This window comes from Peromyscus maniculatus, chromosome 12 (assembly GCF_049852395.1).
Source record: "Peromyscus maniculatus bairdii isolate BWxNUB_F1_BW_parent chromosome 12, HU_Pman_BW_mat_3.1, whole genome shotgun sequence".
NCBI classification, from domain to species: domain Eukaryota; kingdom Metazoa; phylum Chordata; class Mammalia; order Rodentia; family Cricetidae; genus Peromyscus; species Peromyscus maniculatus.
In genome coordinates, this window is record NC_134863.1 from 84,198,735 (window position 1) to 84,220,077 (window position 21,343).

The 21,343-nt window shown below is 46.1% G+C and overlaps 1 long non-coding RNA gene across 1 annotated transcript; it reads right to left on the reverse strand.

The window, feature by feature from the left end:
• Positions 1 to 8,545: 8,545 nt before the first annotated feature.
• On the reverse strand, positions 8,546 to 10,722 carry LOC121821640 (uncharacterized). Its single transcript, XR_006062417.2, has 3 exons — positions 10,316 to 10,722; positions 9,874 to 10,174; positions 8,546 to 9,416 (listed from the first exon to the last, which is right to left on the reverse strand). It is a non-coding gene; the product is annotated as an uncharacterized LOC121821640 (long non-coding RNA).
• Between the last annotated feature and the right edge of the window lie 10,621 nt (positions 10,723 to 21,343).

Genomic DNA, 21,343 nt, shown 5'->3' on the forward strand with positions numbered 1-21,343 from the left:
TCCTTTCCATCCCTTAATCTCACATTAGGTACCTAAGACCACTTTGGGTCAGTTTCAGCTACTAAATATCAGAATATCAGACTATGACAAAGTGACAGTCTTGTGACCCAAGTGGAGCCCTAGGTCCTTTGCAGGGGTAATAAAATCAAAGTTGTGATTGTGACGTGGAAATAAGAAAGAAGAGGAAGGAGGCAAGCATCCTAGCAGACCACAGCGGCACCCCTCCGAACTGACCCTGCTTTTCTGTATAACGGCTGGTGTCTGAACCCAGACAGTTTCCTGGGAGATCTGTCTGCAGCTCGTCTTTTCCATCACCCCACTGCCAGCATCCACTAGTACACCTGTGGAGAGCTGTTCCTGAAAGATGGCTCGAGACCATTGATCTTCCACGGGGTTCTCTTGAGCTCAGTAAGGGCACTTGCCACCATGTCTGCTGACAACCTGGGTTCCATTCCTGGTGTAAGGAGAGGACCAACGCCCACATGTGCACACACAGTAAATAAAAGTTTATTTTTTAAACATTACACATCTTGCCTCACAGGAGACTGTCTTGTGACCGTTCCACACTGCCGTCCCTGTTTGGTCACCTTGTTCTCTTGAAACACGAGAGCAGGCCGGCATGGTGATGACACCGACTGGCCTGCCAGTGGGCTCTGCTGGCGCCTGTGAGAGATCATCCTCCCATACTGGATCCCTTCGCACCACTAGATCACAGGGCCCCAGCCTCCTGTGTTCACTCCTGGGCCTTCCTATTAACCGGAGGATTCAGAAGAAAACTGGTGGAAGCAGAATTAGATGTACACCTTTTTATTAAGTGTTGGAAAATAACTCTTGATTGTAGACATCTTTCAGGGATACTATATCTTAGTTGCTTTTTAAATTTTTATACATGTTATGGGTCTTTTGCCTACATGTATATCTATGCACACCTGTGTGCCCGGTGCTCATGGAGGCCAAAAGGACATCAGATCTGGAACTAGAGTTACAGATGGTGGTGTTGGGATTCTAACCAGGCCCTCTACAAGAGCAGCCAGCGCTTTTAGCTGCTGAGCCGTCTCTCCAGCCCCTGGTTTCCTGTGTCACTGTTGTGATGACATCCATGGCAAGAAGCAGCTCATCACTTCCACAGCCGGGAAGCAGGAAGAGGAAAACTGGTAGTTAACTAGCTTCTCCTTCCATACCGTCCAGAACCCCGGCTGGCCAGTGTTATATATTGTGCCATCCACACCTAAGGGAATCTTCTCACTTCAATTAGTCTAGAAAGTCCCTCACAGACTTGCCCAGGGATAATTCTGCAAGGTAATTCTAGAATCTGATCATGTTTACAATATTAACCATTATGCTAGTGTCCAGTTATTAGCGTCCTGGCAATTCTGGGTCAACAGCACCAGTCCCACTGGGCATTTTTAACTAGGTTCTCTCCTTTGGGCCCTCTGTAAGGACTGGAGGACAGGCTTCCTGAGCTGCTGGTGATTTAGTCTCAACAGCTCTCAACTATATCACCCTTCAAAACTTGCCTGTAACCAAAGTGAACTTTCCCCAAGGTCACGCTTCCTTTTCAAAGGCAACCTATGTCTGATGACGAATGGACTCAGGATATGAAGACCCCCTCCTTTTTCCCCAGTTCAGGACAGCTCTGAAGGACTGTTCGGGTCCAAAGCTCCCTCTACTATCAAGTGTGGCACAACAAATTATCCAGTAGTTTGAAACAACAAACATTCATAATACTGAAATATGCAGGCCAGGTACAACTGGATGACTCTGGCCCAAGGTCTCTAGCAATTTGGGTTAAGATGTTGGACAGGACCACAAGCTTATGCTATGGGAACATTACAATCTTTTCACCCAGGAAGGGAATAACAAAATGAAAGTACTTTTCCTAAGGTTTGTGAGAGTCTGGCTGTCACCCCTCCCAACTCCAGAGATGACGCAGGTCATCTGATCACCGTGCTTTGTGCTCACGTAGTTGCCGGGATAAAGGACTGCCAATCAAATAAGAAAGCAAGCAGGGGTGCAGTGTCATAGGAAAGGGCGATTTTAAAGTAAATAGAGGTGGGAGTTTCATCAGCTGATAATGAAGATGGGTCACCATAGGCTACAAACTTGAAAAGCTGTCCACATGGTTGATTGTCTTTGAGGACGATGGGGGATGTTTGTACCAGGCCATTCTCGTTGGCTGTCTTCCTGGGACTCTACATGTTTGTTTGTTTTGTTTTTAATACCTCTTTGTTGTCACATGCACCCACCCTCTCTAGACTTGCCCTCTTAGTAAACACCCTAGCCCCTCTACACTAATGACCTACACTAACGACCACTTTTTAACTTAATGATCTCTATAAAGACCTTATTTCCAAATACAATAACATTCTGAGGTCTAAGATTCAAGTCCTAGGGATTAGGATTTGAATTTGGCAGGGACACAATTCAACTTAAAATTTGTAGCAGTAAAATATATGTAACAGAAATATAAAGGTAAATGGGCTGAGACAGTTGGTAGATTTTAACACTACTCAGTTTTCCATGGTGGATTAAAAGTGAAGGCATTAAGAGCTCCAAGGAACAGAGTAAGAGGTAAAACAAATAAGCAAGACAGCCTAGGCTGCCTGGTGAGCTCCGACCAGTGAGAAGTCCCGGCTCAAAAAAAGAAAAAAGAAAAAAGAAAGAAAGAAAACAAAAGTACAAAGTAAACATAGATGGCCAGCACTTGGCCTCCAGCATCAGCATTTGGACACACATGCAAACAAAAATGTTGATCCTTGTTGAAGGTGGGGTGAGGACTTTTGTACACACTTGAATTTTCTCACAGGAGATCGGATAAATCACTGAGTCAGGTGACATTTTTAAAATATAAGCCTAAAGTATTTTTAATTCTTATCATTCTTTGTAGGTTCCTCCCAACTCTCAAGCATGCTTTATCTTAGATCATAGAATGTGTGATGAACAAGATGACCCACCAAATACTAAAAATGCCAGTCTAAAGGAAGGACTATAGAAGGAGGAGAGAGAGAGAGAGAGAGAGAGAGAGAGAGAGAGAGAGAGAGAGAGAGAGAGAGAGAGAGAGAGAGGAGGTCCTGGGGTCACATCTGACAGGCCCTGTGGAGTCAGTGACCCACCTGGGGATGGAGGAAGGCAGGGCTGCAGAACCATGAGGGGATGCCTGAGAGGCTGAGGGAGGAAAGGAAAGACTGATAGAATCAGCAAGGTGAACTGTGGGCTGACTTAGCTAATGTAGGGTTCCGGCCGGAACCAGTCATCTGGTAGCTTGTGGCCCACGCACTGGTGGCCCACTGGCTGCTCAGCTAGGCACGGTCAGATAGATACCCAGCAAACATGGCCTTTATCCCAGGTGGAGAAGTCGGAAGGAGGAGACGGGGTGTGAAGAGGGACCTCTCAACCCTTACCAGCTGGGCTCCAGCTGGTGGCAAGAATGATTTCCCCTTAGCAGAAATGGTTACTGGAAAGCCAAACTGGGTTAATTTATAGAGAAATGACTGCCTTTTTTTTTTTTTTTGGGTCATTTCTGTGTTGTGCTTGTGAATTTTGAAATAACTATATATACAAAAATCAATAGGCCCTTCTAGTTACAGCAATAAGCAGGAAATGAAGATAGGGAATACATTCTCAATAGCAATAAAAACATAAAATATTTGCAGTCATTGGAATGTGATGTATGCTGGAGCCATATGAATAAGGTCGCAATGCTGAGTTGAGCCATATCACATGGAGAGGTATACAGTGTTTTTGAATAGGAATGCTAAACATTTTAAAATGTCCAATTATATTGTTTAGCTCTAATTAATCCCTCTGACCGCCATAATACAATTTGAATGAGAAAAATTAATGAAATTATTTTAAAATTCAGTCTGGAAAAAATGTTTTTAAATGATATGTCTTTTTTTTTTTGAGTTGATAAACTGGGCATAGTGTTTCAAGCCTGTAATCCTGGTATTTGAAAAGCCAAGGCAGGAGGACTGTGAATTTGAGGGTAGCCTTGACTACATACCAAAATGGTATCTTAAATTTTTAAAAGGAGATTAATAAAAAATTAGAGCAAGGAGCCGGGTGGTGGTGGCGCACTTCTTTAATCCCAGCACTCAGGAGGCAGAGGCAGGTGGATCTCTGTGAGTTTGAGGCCAGCCTGGTCTACTGAGTGAGTTCCAGGACAGCCAGAGCTACACAGAAAAACCCTGTCTCGGAGAAAAAAGCACTGACTGCTCTTCCAGAGGACCTGAGTTCAATTCCCAGCCACCACATGATATATCACAAATATATATATATATCACAACCATCTATAATGGGATCTGATGTCCTCTTCTGGCATGCAGGCATACATGCAAATTGAGCACTCACATACATATACATATATATACATACACATACATGTAGCTGGAAGTCTTCTCTCCAGGTTCCCCAAGCCCCGCAGTCCCACAATCCACTTATAAAATAATCACTCAGACGCTTATATCACTTATAAACTGTATGGCCGTGGCAGGCTTCTTGCTAACTGTTCTTTTATCTTAAATTAACCCATTTCTATAAATCTATACCTTGCCACGTGGCTGGTGGCTTACCAGAGTCTCTACATGCTGCTTCTCCTGGCGGTGGCTGCAGTGTCTCTCCCCCCAGCCTTCCGCTTCCCAGAATTCTCCTCTCTCCTTGTCCCACCTACTTCCTGCCTCGTCACTGGCCACCAGTGTTTTATTTATATAGAACAATATCCACAGCACATACATACATACATACATACAATTAGAGCCAGACAAGGTGGCACATACCTTTAATTCCAGCACTCGAGAGGCAGAGGCAAACAGATGGATCTCTGTGAGTCTGAGGCCAGCCTGGTCTACAGAGTGAGTGAGTTCCAGGACAGCCAGGTCTATGTAGAAATATCCTGTCTCAAAAACAAAACAAACAAACAAACAAAAAAAAAAACCAAGCAATTAAAGTTGTATTATTCTGGAATAAAATCAACAAGACAGAATAGAATGTTCAAACAGGAGGCCAATGTGCATCATGCTCTCTATTATTTTATTGTACAGGTTTAAGTTGGGAACAATTTTTCCCACAAGGCCCAGTTTTAAACTCAAGATGTAACTGACCATTAACTCCTCCATCCCCCTGCCTCTGCCTCCCAACTGCTGGGATGACAGGCCTGCACTACATGTCCATCCAGGAGATGTTTACATTCAGTAAAAGAGGTGTGGCAGACTCAGAAAACAAAGGGCTGTTCACCCAATAAATGACGATAGAAGAAAATTGAGATTCTGTCATCACCCCATAGGGATGGCAGGAAGAGAGCGAGAGTGAGGGAAGGAGAGATGGACGGACGGGGTGAGGGGAGGAGAGATGGACGGACAGGGTGAGGGGAGGAGAGATGGACAGACGGGGTGAGGGAAGGAGAGATGGACGGACGGGGTGCTGCCAGGTCTGCTTCTGTGAGCTTGATCCTGGGGTCCCACGTGGTAGAAGGAGAGAACCACCTCCTGCAGGTTGTCCTCTGACCTCCACACGTGCTGTGCCACACACAGGTGACACACACAGAGACTCGCTGGATCCAGTTTCTCCCTCTTCTGCTAAGACACGGGTCAGTGACGCAAAGGCTCTCTCTTCAGATGACACAAAGCACCTTGAGCTCCCCACACCATGAAAATTGTGGCTTCCCAAAGTTTATCAGCAATATGCAAATTATCCAAGCAATAATGCTGAAGTCACATTCTTTCTTGTAGACTGTTAATTTCTGGAACTCTGAATTACCCATATGTGTGCTTTGTATGGCAGGGGGCATACAATGGTATTGAAATTTCTTTCTAATGAACAGAACACATAGATCATTGCCTTATACCTGGCATCGTGCCCTTTTCAAAAAAAAAGCACTTAATAAACATGTGCCAAATTTCCTGTGCTGTCAAAATATCAGTTAATCACATTTTTAAAAATTAAAGAAGAAACAAACCGCAGGGCCCCCTGAACTGAATTCCCAAGCGACTAGATGCTCTTTCCTCTTTGGGCCAATCAGCTGTGCTGCTAGAAATGGAGGCATCAGCTATTCTGCAAATACCTTGGAGTGTCGGCTGTTTCAGGGTGTGGAGAATGCCTCAGAAGCTGAGGAAGGGCTTCCAGAGCAACAGACAAATGAAGATATCGGAACCAAAGACCGCACATTCTGAAGGGGATGCACTGAACACCTGCACACAAGGTCACATTTGCACCAGGTTCAGGAGCTGCTACAGCCCAGTGATGAAGGCGAAGCGGGAATGCCACAGCCTGCTTCATCTCTGTCTCTCTGTAGCAATGCCAGGCACTTGTCCTACCTCTGAGCCACATGCTTAGCCCCTGACAGTTGCATCTGCCGCAGCTCACTCTACCTGGTACCGGTTGTCTTTGCATTTTAAGCTCATAGGTAGTCCATGACATTAGCATGTTGCAGGAAAAAATGGATTTAAAAATTATGCATTCTGAAAAAGAGATGCAATGATTTTCCACTAAGAATAGACATCCTTCATTGAGGTCCAGAATGCAAGCTGAGAGTGATCGGGTGGCCATTTGGGAGGCTGAGGTGGGAAGATCACTTGTGCCTGGAAATTTGAGGCTGGCCGGAGCAATAAGACTTTATTTTGAAAGAGAAGAGAAGGGAGGGGAGGAGGAAAGAAGGGGGGCAGCAAGATGCCCCATCTTGCGAAACCTCAATTTGTTCCCCAGGATCCACATGGTGGGAGGCAAGAACTGACTTTTACAAATTGTCCTGTGACTTCCACATGCAATTCTGTGTCATGATCACACCGCACCATACACATCACACACTCGAAATAATAATGAAGTAAAATAATAATACAGCAGACAGGATCTGAACCAAATGCCTACACTAGGAACCCCTTCCCTCCCTCCCCTTCCCTCCCTCATCAGTCAGCACGGTGCTGGGCTCACCACACCCAGCCCCAAGAGACCCCCCCCAGGGTTGGAGTTGCTGAGTACAGTTCTATTCGGTCCGTGCAATAGGGAAGCATCGGGTTTTATTTCAGAGAATGCAGAGGGGATCAAGGAAGGTCCCACGAGGTGGAATACTCCTCTGCCCTGGAAAGAATGATGGCAGGTCTATGCAGCAGCACAGGTGACCTCAGGTGAGAGAAATCAAACCCACAGCGACCCACATTGTGACGCTTGGATTTAGGGCCTCACTGTTGGGAGCTGGCAGAGCATTTAGAGATGGAGAATTCTAACCTGTCTGCTGTAAAGGCTTGACATTAGGATCATGCAAGGCCCTGAGACTGCCTCTTTCCTCTTGGTCTTTCACATCCTAGCGCCTGATAAGCCAAGCAGGCCCAAAAGGTCCTAGAAAATCAGCCGTGGACTGGGACCTCTGAAATTAGGCGCCAAAACAGACCTTTTCTAAAGATAAGTTAATCATTTCAGGTGCTTTGTCATGAGATGGATAACTCTGTTCATATGAAATATCTAGGAAAGGCAAAACTGAAGCACATTAGTGGATACCGGCCGGAAGCAGGAGCAACCGCAGAAGAGCAAGGGGAGCCTTCTGGGTGTTGGAAAACGTAAGTGCGTCAGTTCACTAAAACACACCAATTTTACCTTATGATTGGTGACATTTGGGGTATGCAAATTATACCCAAACTGAAGCTGGGTGTTTTTGTTTATTTTTTTTTAATTCAAAGATTCTTTCAGGACCAACCTGTAACTGCTCAGTTGTGACATTCACAGAAACCATCATACCTCCCGAGGGTGGGAGATGATACTATATGTCAAGCCAGACTAGGAGTCCTTCAAAAACTAGAATATGCAATTTCTAAACATAATTCTTATATTAGCTCACAATACCAGTTCTGGGCCAAGAATATTAGCATGTTAAATTTAGGGCAACAAATGGAGCACTTGCCTCATTTGGGGGGATGGTGATGTGCCTGGGAGCCCGCAAGAGCTCTGTGAGCTTTTCTTGACTGGGCAGCTGTTTGGGGCAGCTCCTAGCATGAGGAAAGGTATTCAGGGTGTCGACTTAAATGCCTTCCTTAACAACTGTGGCATTGCTGAGTGCCCACCACCGTCACCACAGAAATGCAGGCAGATTATAATAGGAAAATCCGTCTTCGGAGGCTAAAGGGAGGATGGAACATTCTAGAACTAGCATTTCTGTCCATAGCAGTTGGCTGTCAAACTTGTCAAACTTGGGTGAGCATCAGATTCTCCTGATTTGTTAGCTAGGTTCCTAGGCTGGGTCCATGGAGCTGTGGCATTGAATTTTCTGGACATGAGAGTCTGAATCTATATCAAGGCCCCGAGAGGTTAAGCCGACACCCCCAAGGGAGCACACGGCGGCAGATGAAGGTAGCTTATGGGGGCTCTGCTGTTTCAGTCCTGGGGATCACTCATAGCCTGGTCTCCCTGCATGCTTCACACACACACGCACACATGCACAAGCACACACACACACACACACACACACACACACACACACACACACACACGCATGCACGCACGCACGCACACGCACACACACAGCTCTTCCTCCTGCCCTCCCCCCCCCCCCCCCCCCCCGTGGTGTTTCTGACAGTTTCTGAAGGGTTTCTCTTGCAGGAAGCCCCAGTAGGACAGGCTGTACTACAGACACTAAGCGTTTGCCTGTTGGCTGTAAGGTGGTTTTTACTTGGGCCTGTAGAGGAGTCTGGAGAGCTCCCTGGTTCAAATCCCTGCTGAGGCGGGGAAGGAAGCCTGATTTGGCTGAGTCTGATAACTCAGTCCACTACAGAACCTTAATAAGATCATCTTTTGGACGTCACACGGGAGAGCAAACTGTGGTCCTTTCTGTAAGACCCTGCACATAGCTGTAGCCCAGAGGTAGCCAGTGGTGACCACTAACTTTTTCTAAGACCTTTCCTGTGGTAGTTTGAATGAGAAATGTCCCCCAGGGGCCACGTGTTTGGACACCCGGTTCCCAGGCGGGTGCTGTGCTCAGGAGACCTGAGGGCATCAAACACACATCACAAAGGCCATTATTGGTTTGGTGTGGTCTCCGGTGTTGGAGAAGGAACCCAGGGCCTTGTGCTTGCTGAGCAAGAGCTCCACCACCAAGAGACCTATCTCATCTCCAACCTCAGCTGTTGTTTTGGACTAAGCTCCTCCACTGGGTCCAAAAATTCCGGACTAAAAATAAAAATGAGGTCAGCCATGCCAAAGTTCACATCAACAAACAGACCTTCCAAGAAATCAGCAGTGAGAGGTGGCAGCCACATTTCTGAATCAGGCCAGTTTCAGTGTGTGATATGATGGAATTTCCTCTGCTTCATCTTTACACAGAGGTAACCTGATGTTAGCCTGTTCGTTGTTTTTCTGTTGTTCCTTCTCCAGGGCACCGCCTTCTGTGAGTGAGATCCAGGACAGACACCAAAAATGACACAGAGAAATCCTGTCTTGAAAAACAAAACAAAAATAAAGAACTCTTACTGAAGGTGAAATAAGAATAAGAAACTTTTTTTTTCTTTTGGTTTTTCAAGACTGCGTTTCTCTGTGTATCCCTAGCTGGCCTGGAACTTCCTCTGTAGACCAGGCTGGCCTCGAACTCAGAGATCCACCTGCCTCTGCCTCCTGAGTGCTAGGATTGAAGGTGTGTGCACCACGACTGCCTGATGCTCTAGTACAATTTTAAAAAATACATTTTACATAAAATACAATTGGATCGCTTTCCGCACCTCCCTCCTCCCGCCCTTTCCAGCAACTCTCCCTTGAGCCCCTCCATGTCCTCCCGCTCTCTAAATTATAGCCTTTTTCTTTGATCATTATCTTACATGTATGTGTATGTACAAATACATATAAATACATACATACATGCATATGTATAATACAACCCAAAAATTACTTTAAACAAACCTAAGAGGCTGCTGTATTCGCTTTTTGACAGGAATACAGGACTCTGCATGAGCTGGATGAGCAGCGGGAGACCTTCGAGCTCCTCAGTCCTCTGCAGAGCCCAGGTCTGGACTCAGTGCCACGACGCGCTCTGGTGTCACTGAATGAGGGTCTTCTGCTGTTGTTGCTCCACGTCTGACCTGTAGTCAGAGTCCTCAGGAACACAGCGGGTAGCGGTTCTCCCTGCCCTCTTCTCATCTGGCTTGGCTTCTGGAGACAGCAGACCGCATTGTCTTCCTTGCGGTGCAGAATCAAGCCTTGCCTAGCATATGGATTTGGTTTGAATTGTTAACTGGATTTGGCAAAAGTCTAAAATGTATTACAAAGACGTAAAACTGGGGTTTTGAAAGTGTTCTATATTGAAATATTTGTCTTTTATAAAAACATATTGAAACGCTTATACCTGAAATGATTTGGAGTCAGGATTTGTTTCAAAAACCCCATCAGAAAGTAGGAGGCCAAGGTTGTAAATGGACGAACGCTGACTGCGAGCAGCCCCTAATCGTCAAATGTGGTTATGGAAGGTTCACTACACTAGTCTGCCTCCTTTGGTATGTGCTCAAAACTGTTGTGCTGGGGAAGGTTAATTGTCAACCTGACACAATCTAGAATCACCTGAGGGCCACTGAGCATGCCTGGGAGGGATTGTCTTGCTTGCACTAATTGCGCTAATTGAAGTAGGAAGACTTGCCCACTGTGGGTGGTGCCATTCCCTGGCCGGATCCTGGGTTCGGTAAGTGGAGAGGGAAAGCCGATGCCTTTTCTGCTCTCTGTGAGCAGCTGCCTCAGGCTCCCTCTGCCTTTTGCTTCCCCAGCCCGATGGACTGTCCCCTTGACCTGTAGCCAGAATAAACCTTTGTCCCCAAAGCGGCTTTTGTCAGGGTGTTGTGTCATAGCAACAGAAAAAGAAACTAAGACACTTGTCCATAATCACAAATTTTTAAACACCGATTTGGGGGCTTTCTTCTGGGATAACACAAAATACCAGCATTCTGAAGTAAAATGAACCTTCTCTGGTTTGAGACCCAGTGGTGACATTCCAAAGGTTGTTGCCAGGTTGAGGCTGGGTCTTGCACTACTTGGAAATCAATACATAGAGTGAGTCCTGCTGGTGTGTGTGTGTGGGGGGGGCGGTGGCGGCGATGGCGGCGATGGCGGCGATGGCGGCGATGGCGGCGGCGGCGGCGGCGGCAGCAGCAGCACACGCCTTTAATCCCAGCACTCGGGAGGCAGAGGCAGGCGGATCTCTGTGAGTTCCAGGCCAGCCTGGGCTACAGAGTGAGATCTAGACAGGCACCAAAACTACACAGGGAAACCCTGTCTCAGGGGAAAAAAAAAACAACCCTTGCATGACATTGGTGACTTGGGCATCATGTTCAATTCACCTTTTAGGATGTGATCCAAATAGTCTGAGATCTGCAGGTTTCTTTTATAAATTAACCCCCCCAACACATACAAAACCACATAACTGTGTATTTGATGAGTTTTATTTAGTTAGAAGTTATTTGGCATTTTAAGAATAAGAGAAAGTGCCTCAAGGAGAGCATTTTCCTAATAGGTTGAAGGCATACATCTTGGGAGTTCTCCAGCGGCTATAAAAAGCCCCACAGATCCATGCAGACCTTCCTATTTAGGAGTAAGTGGGAGGCAGGAGGTGGCAGATGCTTACAGAGTACCCAAGAGCATCCAAATACACTTGTAATGTATGGATTCATGTAGTTAACAGCGGTCTTTTCTAGGTGTGGGTCTGGGAGGAAATGTTATAATCTTCCTTAGAAGTCATGATTTCCAGTTGATTCCCAGACCTACTCATCCTCTAGGTGGTCAAGGTCTGCTCTCTGCATCAGGACCCAAAGGAGCCCTCTGCTCCTTGTGTGACCCCTGCTGCTCTGCTCCCATGGCCACTCCCACAACCGAAGGAACGTGGAGGTTAACTCGGAGACCAGGGTCCCCCAGCCATGCCTTGTTTGGATTGCCAGTGTCCCTCCTTTTCTTGGTGGTGTGTCTTTTCTCCTTGTGGTAGTTAATCCGGTTGTCAACTTGACTGGATCTGGAACCAACTAAGAGAAAGGCCACTGGCGCCCCATGATGGGTTTTCTTGGTCAGAATGTCTGAAACGGGAAGACGCACCCCAGATGCAGATGGCGCCTCCCAGAGGCAACTCAGATACAAGGGGTGTGGAAAAGGCACCATTGCCGGCTTGCCTGCCCGCCTCAGCTGGCAAGCTCATCCGTCCAGTTGCTCATTCATTACTCCACTGATACTGACTCAGCTTCTCCAGCAGCGCCTGGGGCTGCCGAGGCATCCAGCCTTGTGGACTGAACATCTACCAAATTCTCACCACTCTGGCGTGAAGAGCCATTGCTGGACTACCCAGAGTACCATGGAAGCCAGTCTAATCAATGCCTTTTTAATATGTATTCACTCCATCAGTTCTGCTCCTCTAGAGAACGTGACTAACATGCTCTGACAAGTTCTCGAACAGGTCCAAACATTGCGAACTTGGCGCGGACAGGTGTTGCCCTTTTCTCTTCCTGCTCCCTTGCTAACTCTTAGATTGCATTCTTAGAGCTAGCCCCCAAGGTCTACTCCCTTATTTGGCCACTGACTCATTCCTGAGACTAAACACCAAGGTCCGGCAATCAGAATTCATCATTTGGCTACACAGCTAACCTGTCCCATCACTCTGGCGCAGACTTCCCCGTTCTCCTTAAAAACCCACTCCTGCAGAAACACCTGATGCTCATTGTCAGCCTTTGCCGATTCAGAGGCAGCCCCCTCCCCACTGGTCCCCCCGGGGGAATAAATCCCCTTGGTGCTGAGAATTCGGTGTCTGGGTGTGTCCTACACCGGCTCCGAGGGGCCCTCCAAACCCTTGCATGTTCCATTGGTTCTGTTTAACTTGCCCTCCGTGCACAGGACTACATCCAGGTTAGGGCTCTTGTTAAGGCTATGGTTTGAAGGTCCCCTCCAAGACGCAGTGTGAAAGCTGTGGGGACAGCTTTTGTTTTTGTTTTTTGAGACTGTTTCTCTGTGTAGCCTTGGTTGTCCTGGAACTTGCTCTGTAGACCAGGCTGGCCTCAAACTCACAGAGATCCGCCTGGCTCTGCCTCCTGAGTGCTGGGATTAAAGGTGTGAGCCACCAATGCCCGGCTGCTGTGGGGACTTTCAGAGTTGAACTCAATGTATTTTTCATTGTACAGCCATGAGTTTACAGGGGTATGGAAGGTGGTGGTTTGAATGAGAAACACCCACCCCCACAGGCTCATTGTTTTTGACACTGGCTCCCCAGTTGTTGGTGATGTTCGGGGAAGTTTAGGAGGTACGGCCTCGCTGGAAGAAGGATGCAACTGAGCATGGGCTTTGAGACTGTAGCTTCCCCCACTTACAGTTCCTTCTCTCGGCTTCATGCTTGTAGTAAAACATATAAACTCGCCTGGTGGTGCACGCCTTTAATCCCAGCACTTGGGAGGCAGAGCCAGGAGGAGCTCTGTGAGTTCGAGGCCAGCCTGGGCTACCAAGTGAGTTCCAGGAAAGGCACAAAGCTACACAGAGAAACCCTGTCTTGAAAAAACCAAAAAACAAAACAAAAAACAAACAAACAAACAAAAAACCATATAATCTCTCAGTTTCCTGCGCTGGCCTCCCGCCGCCATGGACCATCTAGAGTTGCTAGCTAAAATAAATCCACCTGTCTATAAGTTGCCTTGGTCATGGTGTTTTAGCCCAGCAATAGAAAAGTGACTAAGGTATGTGGTCAGTATTAAGCATTGTGTTTGTTAACATGAACTGTTTGTGCTACAAACAATGAAGCAAATGTTACATCTTTATGTATAAATGACATCTAATATTTATTAATAAACATCCAAGAAGACACTACTCACTGAGTCTATTCTAATATTTTTACCATGTTATATAGAAGTTATTATTATTATTATTATTATTATTATTATTATTATTATTATTTCAAAGGCTTCTGGGTATGTTCTTCAGGCCTAAAACATTCTCCCTTCCAGAGGCAGAAAGATCATCCCTCAAGGCCTATCAGGGGGCACAAAATGAGTTCAATGAGGTCAGTCAGGACGATTTGGTGAGCTCCTGTTTCAAAATGAAGTGTAAAAAGAGGGCTAGGAATGTAGCTCAATGGGAGAACTTTCACCCAGCATAAGCAAGGCCCTAGGTTGAATCCTTAGACACACACACACACACACACACACACACACACACACACACACACACACACACTCACATTCACACGAGAAGATGATAAAGCCAAAAGTTGTTTGTTTGAAAAGTTCAATAAATGTGAGTAAATTCTGGCCAAACTAACTGAGAAAAACGGAGAAAACACGTGTTTATGTGGCATTAGAAATGAAAGCGGCGTTTTAGAACAAATGTTCCCTGAGCAGGACAGACATCATAGTCAGCAGAGCAGCTGTGACTGTTAACTGTTGATGTTCTCTCAGAGAAGGAGGGGTGAGGCGGTCACTGGACCCTCAGCTGGAACTCCTTCTCCCTCCAGCCATTTGTACACAGTCTGCCCTCACTGTATGCGGCCTCCAGACCGTGGGAGGCATGGCAATGTGGGAGCTGGGGGAAAGCTAACTGAAGGGGGAACTCTGTCTGTGCAGCTATGGGGAGCCATCATCCAGGCTGGGTGAGCACTTTCCAGCGTGGATGCTTTGGAGTCCACACCCAACCCCTGATCCCTTCCACCCCACTGTCCCTCCCCACCCCCACCCCCACCCCCACCCCACCCCCACCCCCACCCCATCCACAATGCAGTAGAAAATTATTTTAAGGTGTGTTACTTTTGTTCATGTTGCATTTGTTTAACTCTGTGAAGCTGTGTTACTGTGCCTGTCTAAAACACCTGATGTCTAATAAAGAACTGAATGACCAATAGTGAGGCAGGAGAAAGGATAGGTGGGGCTGCAGGCAGAGAGAATATATAGAAGGAGAAACCTGGGAGGAGAGAGAGGTCTAGGAGCCAGAGAAGGAGGAGGACTCCAGGGGCCAGCTACCCACAGCTACACAGCAAGCCATGGAGTAAGAGTAAGATACAGAAGTAAGAGAATGGGAAAAGCCCAGAGGCAAAAAGGTAGATGGGATAATTTAAGTTAATAAAAGCTGGCTAGAAACAAGCCAAGCTAAGGCTGGGCATTCATAATTAAGAATAAGCCTCCGTAAAAAAAAAAAAAAGTGAAAAAAAAAAAAAGAATAAGCCTCCATGTATGATTTATTTGGGAGCTGGGTGGCGCCTACCCCCAAAAGAGGCAGCTCCTAATCTGTCTTTTGTAAACCCAATAAAAACCATTGGTTCCCCAGTGTTCGGAACCTCGGTGGAATTGAACTTTGACTTTGTTAGGTCTTAAACCCAGGACAAATGGCTGAGGCACCTATTGAACATAGCAAATCAGATGCTGGCCTCCAGGTTCTCCCTGCATCCCTTATTCCCTCCCTGTTCTGTTGGGGGGGGCGTGTGGCATACCTGTCACCTACCCTAAACTCCAGCCCAGAGGCTGGGCTTTCCTTCTCCCAGCTGCCCCTCCTATATAATCCAGTCATTTTGGCTATGCATCTCTTAGCCCAGGCTGCCCCTCTTGTTCAGTGGCTCCTCTCCCTCTCCTCACGTGGCCCAGCTCAGTCTGGTCATGTCCACTCTGGATTCTCCAAGATGTCCCTGCCTCTGGCTGTGTCTCCCTTTTATCTACAATAAACTTTCTCCTCCACCATACCTAGGAGCAAGCATGTCCTTCCTTTTTTATTTTCTTTCTCTCTTTCTTTCTCTCTTTCTTTCTTTCTTTCTTTCTTTCTTTCTTTCTTTCTTTCTTTCTTTCTTTTTCCCTCTTCATTCAGGCTTGTCATTGAAACCTTTCCAGGGGAGGAATTGTCACAACAAACGGTGGGCTTTAAGAGCTTTCTGTGAGCTGGACCTGTTCAGGACAACAGTAAGTATTAGAAATGATGCACTACCCCCAGTGAACCCAAAGATAGTGAAAAAGATAAAATCCCAGATCAAGATTTCAAAAGTTTCCTGAAACAGGATACAGAAAGCAGGTGAATCTGTCCAGGACCTGCGAAGGAAAACTAGCATCAGACGAAAAAGTAAGTGAACTTGAGGAGAGAAAGTCAGCAAGCAAAGAGATTAGAGATGGAAAACTGCATTTGGGCCACGGAGATGCCTCAGTGGTAAAAGGGTCAGCCATCCCCGCTAGTCCAATCCGTCAGCATAGGAGGAGAGAACTGAGTTCTGAAATTCCGTCTCTGACCTCCACACAAGCACTGTGGCGCAGCCACCCACACTCACAAATACACACAGGCAACACTACAGTAAGGAAGATAAATTAAAAATTAAAGTTAAAAAACCCAGAACACAGTGGGAACATTACCAACAGAGAGAATACCCGAGATGGAGGACAAGGCTAAGGAAGTGCCACATCCAATCATCAATAAGGAAAAACTAGCATTCGTCTAAGAACTCAAGGATGTGAGGGAGAGACCAAGCCTAAGATAACATAAAAGGAGTTGACATTAAAACTGAACACCTAAGGACTCTAGTCAATGAAATAATAGCAGAAAATTTCCACCACCACCCCCAAAACAGGGTTTCTCTGTGTAGTTTTGGTGCCCGTCCTGGATCTTTCTCTGTAGACCAGGCTGGCCTTGAACTCATAGAGATCCGCCTGGCTCTGCCTCCCGAGTGCTGGGATTAAAGGCGTGTGTCACCACCGCCTGGCTCAGAAAATTTCCTAACCTTAAAAACAACAAATGGACATCCAAATACAAGAAGCGTTTAGAACCCTAAATAGGCATGGCCAGAGAAGAACTTCTTTGTGATGTATTACAATATTAAAAACACAAGGACAAGAACCAGCATTAAAAGCTGTAAGGAACAAAACAGCAGCTCACCTACAAAGGCACACACGTCGGAATAACATCAGATCGACCAGCAACACTAAAAGCTCGAAAGCATGGAACAATGTATTCAAGCCCCAGAAGTAAATGACTGCCAGCCAAACCATTGTATTTCACAAAATTAGTTTGATGAAGGGAAAAGGACATTTCTGGACAAGAACAAGCTCATGAGAGTTCATGACCGTCAACCCAGCAATGCGTCTGGTGCCTAACGGAGCACTACGCACAGAAGAGGAGGGTCTCAAGCACGAAAGCACAGGAAACGTGAGTTTCATTTCTTGGGGAGAATTGTTGAACAAAGGGGATTATTTTGTAGTAATTTCCTATGAAGGGCCTTAAGCTTCAAGAAGTTCTAAAGCAGGCTCCAGACTCAGGCAACTCCAAAGGCAAACTCATTCTTTAAAGGGAGGTTTATTAAGACTCAAGAAATAAACTGGGCATGGCGGCACACACCTCTAATCCCAGCACTCAGGATTAAAAAGCCAGGAAGAACTCTGTGAGTTCCAGACCGGCCTGGTTTACACAGTGAGTTCTAGGCCAGCTGGTTTACATAGTGAGTTCCAGGTCAGCCAAGGCTGTGAGGTAAGACCCTGTCTCAACAAAACAAACAAACAAACAAACGAAGACTCAGAGCCTCAGGAAGTCCCTGAAATTGACCAGCCACACAAGGCCCCTCCTTCAATTCATAAAACCAATAGGACTCCTAAGGAGGCAGAGCAGAGTTGCCTGGAAAAGAGAGACAAGACAAGCTGCCTAGAGCGGCAGAAACCGTGGCTGAGCTTCCTGGAAGAGACACCCTCCAACCGCCCAACCTCTGCAGGTTGTGTGGTGAACCCCAGGGTCTGGCTTTCATGAGGTGGGGTGGGCTTTTGGTGATGCTGAGACTTTGAATTGTTCCTACTTCTATTAAGGAACCATTACCCATACTCTGTGGTGGTATTGTGTTCCCCAAAATATTGTGCACCCTAATAAACTTATCTGGGGTCAGAGAACAGGACAGCCACTAGATACAAAGGCTAGAAAATGGTGGCACTCACACCTTTAATCCTAGCATTCCAGAGGCAGAAATCCCTCTGGATCTCTGTGAGTTCAAGGCCACATTGGAAACAGCCAGGCTTGGTGACTCACGTCTTTAATCCCAAGAAGTGAGCCTTTAATCCCAGGGAGTGATGGCAGAAAGCAGAAAGGTATATAAGGCGTGAAGTCCAGGAACTAGAAGCTTTTGGCTGGTTAAGCTTTTAGGTTTTGTAGCAGCACAGTTCAGCTGAGAGGCTTCCAGTCTGAGGAAACAGGATCAGCTGAGGAACTGGCGAGGTGAGGAAGCTGTGGCCTGTTCTGTTTCTCTGATCTTCCAGCATTCACCCCAATATCTGGTCCCTGGTTTGTTTTTATTAATAAGAACTTTTAAGATTCGTGCTACAATACTCCTGTAGATAACCCCAATGAAAATTATTGCTTCACCAAGTTTGTCTCTGTCTGGGGTGAGGAGATGTTTATTCCCATCTCCTCAGAAAGTGTTATACAACAGGGAGCTGGGAGCGATCTATCATGGCTAACATTGAAAGCCAAAACAAAACAAAAAACAACAACAACAACAACAAAAAAAACCAACCCTAATAGAAGAAAAAAAATAAATCAAACCAACCAGAAAAATAACCAACAGAATGAAATGAATTATTAAATATTGTACAATTATAACCTTAAATGTAAGTGGGCTCAACTCACCAATAAAGAAATACTGATTAGTCGGCTGGACAAAAGAACAAGGTCTGTTTTTAGACAACTCTCTGCTGTCTGTAAGAAGCAGACCCCACTGGCAAGGATTCCGCAGGCCGAGAGTCAAAGGTGCAACTCCATGTATCAAGAGAATGGATTCTGACATCCGATAAAGAAGGGCACTACAGTACAGAATGTACGCATGGAATGCTGAGGTTCCAGCTTCTTTCTTTCCCGCTTCTTAACACTGGGGATAGAGCCCAGGGGATTTCATTTTTCAGACACTAATGTGTATAAACAAGCCCAGCCACGGAGGAGAAAGATCTCTACGCTAAAGAAGTTAAAGACAGGAGTTGAGGAGACCTCTCATGCTCATGGACAGACAGAATCAGTATCGTAAAGATGGTGATGACGCTGAAGGCAATCTTTAGATTCAGTTCAATCTGCATCAAAACTCCAAGGACACCCTCCCCACAAAACAGGTAAAATAACCCTAAAATTCGTGCGAAAGCACAAAAGACCCCAACTAGCTAGAGCAATCCTAAACAGGAAGAGTAATCTAGAGCAGGCCCTTTTGTGTCTGCGCTGGAACACTGACTGGATTGATCCTGTGCGGGGAGCCACAGCTGCTGGTTATGAGTCCTGCCATGTCCAGAAGACAAAACTTCACGACACACACGCCCCCCAGCCCCGGTCTGAAGTGTGAACCTAATTAGTCTTATCAATAAAATCCAGGAGTCTGACATCTGGGTAAGAGCTGAAAGACCAGAGAAGCAGATGAGCAGCCACCAGTGACTTCTTACCTCTCCAGATCCCTATCACTTCCTGTCTCCTGTCTGTACAGACCTCCAGACCTCTATAGTTAACTAGTGGCTAGCTCCGCCCTCTGATCTCCAGGCAAGCTTTATTTGTCAGAACACAAACAAAATATCACACAGCACCCATTCTCCAGCTCTCATGCTCCGTTCCTTCCTCTCCCACGGTGTCCCCTGAGCCTTGTGTAGAAGGGCGCATATAAACGTCCCCGTTAGAGTGGAGCACTCAGCAGTCACCCAGTCTTAGCCCTTTTCCAGTCATGTGCCTCTCCATTCACTGCTGCCCACTGCAGGGGGAAGCTTCTCTGACCAAGACTGAAAGGAGCACTAATCTACGTGTAAACACATAAATATTTAGCAGGCAGTTTGCCAACATTATCAAAGCAACGATATTAAGTTCCCCTCTAGGGATGAGCTGCCCAACCATGGGCTTTCGACTATGTTTACAGTACCAAGCAGGTTCCCTCCCATGGAGCAGACCTCAACTCTTCATTTTTTAAAGTATTTTTTTAAATCAGTTAGTGACCTCCCACAGCGACCACGCCACTATCGCACCCACAGATCCATCTTGTCTTGGCATTGGAGCGTGTCTCCACCAGTGGGTAGGTCTTCTGTTGACCTTTCCCCCATCACCTTGTATGGTACCCTCTGACACTGTAAAAGCTGGTCAGTGGAGAGCGAGTTCCCCGCCAGTCCAAGATGGTTGTTTTTGTTCGTTTGTTTTATGGCCCGAAGGCCAAGTGTATGGCGTCTTCAGCAATAGGGATGTGCCGTCTAAGTATAGTGGACAACCAGGAGCAACAACAAAAGCCTGTGCTGTCTGGACGGCCTCTAGGGTGTCTCTGACCAGTAATAACTCACAGGGGATTTTCTCATACCTGGCCCTAAGACTTGCATTTTAGAACCCACGATTTTGAGGCAAAGTATTGACTACCCAGGCAAGATATTTCTCTTCAAACTTCTTTTAAAAAATAATTTTCATTAATTTACAAAACTGGGTTTCTGTATGACTTTTTCATACACCCTTCCCACCCACCCCCTCCTCTCCTCTCCTGCATGCCCCCATCCCTGCTAACCCTTGAACCCCAGTATCCTTCCCCACTGGATCCCTATTACAGGTGCTATACCAGCCTCTGCCTCTTTGAAGGATTCGCCTCCTCGCCTCTCACGGGACTTTCTAGCTTCCCGACCTCCCCAGACACTCCGAATTAAACACACAAGTCTTCAAACTTTGAAGCTAGGATCCACATGTGAGAATGTACAGTGTTTGTCTTTTCCAGGCCAAGGTTTCTTCTCTTCATTCACTGTGGACCAATCCCATCCACTTCCCTGCAAATTGCTTGATTTGTTTTTTTTTTCTTTATAACATTCCATTGTGTATTTGTACCACATTCTCATTATCCGTTCTTCAGTGGGCTATGCGATTCTTTGTGCCTGTGCCAAGGAGTGGTATAGCTGGGTCATATGTAGTTCTATTTTTAGCTTTTAGAGAACATTCCACATTGACTTCCATGTGACCACACCAATTTACAATTGATAACAATGGATAAGGATCCCCTGTCCCTACATCTTCGCCAGCGTGTTATGATTTGTTTTTTTGGTGGATAGCCATTCTGACTGTTGGAATCTCAGCTAGTTTTAACTAGCGTTTTCCTGATGGCTAACAATGTTGAAAACATCAAAGTGCTTGTTAACTATTTGTATTTCGTCTTTTTGAAAACTATGTTCAGGTCTATAGCCCAGTTTTTATTGGATTGTTTGTTTTGTTTAGTTTCTTGAGTCCTTTGTATATTCTAGATACTAACCCTTTGTCAGATGTATAGCTGGCACAGATTTTCTCTTATTTTGTAGTCTCTTTCTTCACTTGATGGACAAGTCTCCTTTACTATACAGAAGCCTTTTAATATCAGGAGTCCCATTTGCCCATTACTGGCCTTATTTCCCGAGGGATCAGAGTCCTGTTCAGGAAATCTTTGCTTATG